Source organism: Mus pahari, chromosome 15 (genome assembly GCF_900095145.1).
Source record: "Mus pahari chromosome 15, PAHARI_EIJ_v1.1, whole genome shotgun sequence".
Lineage (NCBI taxonomy): Eukaryota > Metazoa > Chordata > Mammalia > Rodentia > Muridae > Mus > Mus pahari.
The window spans coordinates 61,050,848-61,056,739 of record NC_034604.1 but is presented as its reverse complement, the minus strand read 5'-3'; positions in this window follow the sequence as shown (position 1 = coordinate 61,056,739).

Genomic DNA, 5,892 nt, shown 5'->3' with positions numbered 1-5,892 from the left:
TGTAGACCAGGCTGGCCTCGAACTCAGAAATCCGCCTGCCTCTGCCTCCCGAGTGCTGGGATTAAAGGTGTGCGCCACCACGCCCAGCCTGATGGCACACCTCTCTTTTTCTTAGCAGGGTTTCAGTGAAACCTGGGCTAACATTAAGATAGATAGATAGATAGATAAATAGATAGATAGATAGATAGATAGATAGATAGATAGATAGATAGATAGATAGATAGATATGAGTATGATCAAGCTGGTCTTGATCTTCCTGCCTCTACCTCCCAAGTGTCAGAATTAAAGGCTTGAGCCATCAGGTATAATTCAAATATCTCCTTCCTTTCTTCCTTCCCTTTTCCTCTTCTTCCTCTTCCTCCTCCTCCTCCTTCAATAAAAGACTCTGTTCCTAAAAATAAGTGCCTGTATTTGGGAGTTACTATACCCAAGTAGTTGGGTTTTTTTGTTTTGTTTTAACTTAGAAAGAAAAACCAATTCCCCAAGCAGGGGAGGAATTTCAAGAAAAGTTTGGAGTTGCTCCCTGCCTGTTTCCCATGGATACTTGTTTCATTCATTACCCAGAACTACAAGAAGACACAGGCTTGGGTGTATCGCCAATTCACTAATTCAACAGTAGTAAAGGCTTTGTTGTGTTGTCAGAGCAAACAGCACCCCAGCCCAGCAGAGCTCCTTGCCCTGTCGAGGCTCACTGAGCTCTTCCTGATAGAATACACTGGGAGGGGCTGAGGATGCTAGCCCAGTGGTATAACTTGCCTGGGCCCCAGTGCTTTAGGTTTAAATGCCAGCACTGGAAAACAAATCCCTGGAGGAGCTAGAGAGAAGACTCAGTGGTTAGGAGCACTAGCTGTTCTTGCAGAGACCTGGGTATGGTTCCAACACCCCCATGGTAGTTAGCAACCATCTGTAGCTCCAGCCCCAGGGGCATCTGATGCCCTCTTCTAACCTCCACAGGCACTGCGTGCTGTGGTGTACATACACACATTTGGGCAAAACACTCAAAATGCATAAGGCAATAAATAAATCTAAAAGAAATGACTGGAATCCAGACATAATCATATCTATCTTGAGCCTTATTTTGCAAAGGTATCCGAGCATATTATTGTTGTTGTTGCTGCAGCTTACGTTATTATTATAGGGTTTGTTTTTTGTTTTTTTGTTTTTTGGGGGTTTTTTTTTGTTTTTTTGTTTTTTGTTTTTTGAGACATGGTTTCTCTGTGTAGCCTTAGCTGACCTGAAACTCACTCTGTAGACCAGGCTGGCCTCAATTTCAGAGATCCGCCTGCCTCTGCCTCCACAGTGCTGGGATCAAAGGCGTGCTGGCCCCGCCCTGCTTCCTAGGTGTGAACTCTCCCTTTTGTGATGTTTTCTTTTCCCAAGTCCTACTCAGAATCTCACCAACACACACCTTAAGTTTCCTCCCTATTTCCATTGTGCACACATTTCATTCTATGTGGTTTAGCTCGAAGAGCTTTTCAGGGAACCTGGGAAGCTGTTTCCTTACAAACCTTTCTCTGCCACACCTCTGGCATTGCAGTAGCATACTTCGAGGTGGCTATCACCAAGGAGTCTGTGCCCAGGAGTCACCCAGTCTCTTGCAGGAAGATGCGTCGGACTGCTTTTGCTTTGCCAAGGATTGAACTCAGGGACTTGTACATCTCCGGAAAGCACTCTGTCTATGAGCTCTGCTCCAGCTCTGAGTCTAGGGACGTTAGGACATTACCAGTTTATTTTACTGTACTATTGAGGAAACCTTTCAAGGAAAATACTGACTCGCTCTGAGGAAAGTGCTGGTCAGGGAATTCTAAACGTTGCGCTGGCATCGTTCATACAGCTTGTGTTGCTAGACCTCAGGGCTACTTACTGCTGTAATGCCTGATTTTTATTTTTATTTTTATTTTTATTTTTTTTATTATAGTGTAGATCGTTAAGTGGACATTTTTAGAGTATTTTACCTGAGACACATTATCTGGGGGCAGATTTTTCACACAGCTTAGTCTTGTGGGGGAAATTCTAGGATCTCAAAAGATAAACTACGGGCAATAGTAAAATCATTTAATGATGCTTTCAAAAGAAGTCCAGACCAATCTTGTAAACCTATTTTAAGGTTTTTTGGTTTGGTTTGGTTTCTTGAGACAGGGTTTCTCTGTGTAGTCCTGATCGTCCAGTAACTTGCTCTGTAGACTAGGCTAGCCTCAAAATGAGAGGTCTGCCAGTCTCTGCCACCAAGTCCAGCTTTAAGCTTTTTTTTTTTTTTTTTTAAATGCACCTTAGCTACTGGAGTGTCTTAGAGAGCTTTGTAGATCTCTCCTGCCATCTAGTGGACAAATGCAGCACTGCTCCTTTGGGCAACCCCAAAGTCCTGTTCCAGCTACCTGTCAGACTGAGGCAAAAGGATCACAAGTTCAGGAACCGCTTGAGCTAACACAGTAAATTCAAGGTTACACTGAGAAATTTAGTAAGTCTGTCTCAAATTTGAAAAAAAATAGTAAAATGAGCCAAGTGTGGAAGTGGCATCGCACGCCTCTGATCCCAAGAGGCAGGCGGAGCTCTTTGAGTTCGAGGCTAGCTTGGTCTACACGGCTAGGTCCAGGACAGCCAGGGCTACACAGAGAAACCCTGTGTGTGTGTGTGTGTGTGTGTGTGTGCATATATATGAATATGAAAAGTGAAAAGACTGTGGATATAGTTCAGTGCCTGTCTAACTAGGGTGTGAGGCCCCAGGCTCACCGCCAGCAAACAAGTCTATACTCTGGAGTACTCTAGCACTGTCCAGTAAGCCCATCACTCAGACGGCAGGAGCAAGCCTGGTCTATACAGTGAGTTTTCAGGAAGGCTGGCCTGAATAGTGAATCCCTTTCCATGCTGCAGATGGTCACTAGCTTGCATGTACACAAGGGACATGTTCATTCTAGCATCTGCACTGGAAATACATGGGAAGTTGTTTACCTGCTCCTAGTGGGTGAACTGCTTGTCCCACGATCATGTGGACCTGAGATCGGATCCCCAGCACCTATGTGAAAAGCAGGGTGTGTTAGCAAATGCTAACCCAGGGCTAGGGAGTACAAGACTAAAGGCTCCTCATGCTCTGCTGGCCAGTCAGAGCAGCTTAAATAGTGAGCTCCAAGTTCAGCAGGCAACCCAGTCTCAGGGAGCAAGGTGGAGAGCAAGAGAGACCTTCAACGTTGCTTGGGAAACTTAGAAGCCATTGCAGAATATAATGCAGTTGGCTAAAACCTGAGAGGGCTGTGCTGTGGCTTTACCTATCCAGTTGTGTGAGCCCTGGTTCAGTCCCCAGTGGTGGGGGCGGGGTGGGGGCGGGGCAAAGAAAGTACTCAATGTCATTAACATACAAAAAGTGCACGTAAAGAAAAAAATCCATGTGTATAAAGTAGAACTTCAAGGGAACTAAATAATAAATAAATATGAATTTGCTTGCAAACACATATGAAGCATAGATTCAAGCATGGGAAAGTTGTCTGTCCAGGGAAGAAGAAAACTGAAAAATTAAGGTTTTTTTTCCTTGCTTTTTTATGAGATAGCTCAGGTTGGCCCTGACCTTATTCTGTAGGCCAGGCTAACTCATATTTGCAGTGACCCTCTGATTCTCAAACTCTGGGATTATAGACGTGAGCTGCTAGGCCCAGCTCTGCCTATTTAGAGTTTACGATAAGGGCTTACAGATGTAGCTCAGGCTGTCCTTGAACTTGCCATCCACTTCTGGGACTATAAATGTGCACAGCCATGCCTAGCTCGAGTTACGTCTTTGAGCTGCCTGACCCTGATGGACGGCGGCACCGGGCACCATCCACAGGCCTGTTTAGGCTGTTTGTGCTTCTTCCCTTTGGGCCTTTGCTAATTCAGAGGGGAAAACGTGCCCTCCTTTTGATGTGGACTGTGTGTGTGTGTGTGTGTGTGTGTGTGTGTGTGTACGTGTGTCCTAGGACAACTTTCAGAGTAGGTTGTCTCCTGAGAAGCCAAATCTTTTAAGTTCAGATGCCACTCTAGAGAACCTGACCTAAGTTTGAATTCAGGTAAACTAACAGACTGGTACCTATCATTAGTTACCAAGTTGCCCCCCCTCCCAACAAAACCCGAGCTTAACTCCAGTCTCTCGGTTGATCCCCAATAAGGCCAGCGTCTCCAGGTTACATCCTCAACAAGACCAGCATCTCCAGGTTATTCCCCCAACAAGCCTGCACCCCAGATTACAAGCCCGCCCCCTGCCTAACGACCATCAACGCAGAGGGGAGCGGAAGTTACGTTTATGATATGACTCCCAGCACCAGCCAGTTATGCTAAAGCCACGGGAGCTTTCCAATTTGATGCTTGCACATTTATTCCCCACTTGCTGCTTACTCTAAAGCCTTGCCCTGATAGATATTTGGGGCTCCCCCACTACGACTGTGTCACGGCCCCTGTGTTGGAGGGGCCCAAGCTAGCTCGAATGGGATAAAGACCCTGCGGTGAGTTGCATCAGATGGGCTCCTGTCTGGTTTGGGGGGGGTCACTAACATTTCCCTGGCATTGCTCACCTTGGTGTGGATTCTCGGGATTAAATTTAGGTCTCCAGGCTTGCAGGGCAAGCAGTTTCACGGGCTGACTCATCTCACCAGCCCTTGCTTGGTTTGAGACTAGACTCACTCTGTAGCCCAGACTGGCCTTAAATTCTCCATCCTCCACCCACTCCCAGTCTCTTAAAGCGCCACCCTACTTCCATCTGCTTCTACCTTCTGAATGCTGGGTTTAAAGCCGTGTACCACCGCTGCCCTCGCCGTCGCCTTCGCCGCCACCGCACGGCTTATTTTATGTTTTATGTGCAGCGCATGCATTCCTGGAGCCCGAGGAGGTCTAAAGAGGATCAGCTGCCCTGGAACTGGCCTCTGGGTGGTTGGGAGCTACCCTGTGGGTGCTGGGAGCGAAACAAATGCAGGTCCCTCTGCAAGAAGAGTAAGTGCTCTTAACCACCGAGCCAACCATTCAGCGACCTCTTTTTATCCTTTTAAACTGATACCCTCACCCCCCCCCCCCATTGTGGTAAACACAATGTGAAATTTGCTGTCTTAACGCAATGTGAAACTATTAACTGATGTCAGTGACAGCAGATGTCAGGATTCTGCTCATCATCTATTTTAGTACTTTCTTTCTTTCTTTACTTTCTTTTTTTTTGGGGGGGGGGTTCAAAACAGGGTTTCTCTGTATAACCCTAGCTGTCCTGGAACTCACTCTATAGACCAGACTGGCCTCAGACTCAGAAATCTGCCTGCCTCTGCCTCCCAAGTGCTAGGATTAAAGGTGTGCACCACCACTGCCCATTTCAGAACTTTCTAAATTACTCCAAACAGAAACTGTTGCCAGTGAGCAGCAGATCTATGTATCTAACACATTGTATTTCTGTAATGTTTCTCTGCGTCACACCGGCGCCATGTCTGCGTAGGCAGAAAACACCTTGGGGTGGGTTGGTACTGAAGAGCTAAACTTCCTGAAAATAGAGATGAGCTGTAAGAAAGAATATCATTTGTTAATTACATGTGGGAGAACCCAACCCTCTCCCGCATGTCCCATTGTCTCTGCTGAGTGTGTCTCTCAGTGTTGCACTGTCTCAATGGCTCAATGTCCCAATGGTGCGCGGTCCGATCCTCAGCGGAGCTGTGTCCAGAAGGCGGGTCCAATCGAGTAGGCGTGACGACATTGGTGGTTGGTCCGGGCGACGAGTGGGCGTTGACAGTGGGCGTCCCGAGGACGCTGTGTTCTGGGACGTCCGGGGAAGAAACTCTTAGCAAGTCTGCAAGGGGCGCAATACAATGCTTAGAGGCTGGCGGTCGAGACCCAACATCTGCATCTCTTTTATTTAAAATTTTAAATTTTTTGGACTGGCACAAGGAAATATAT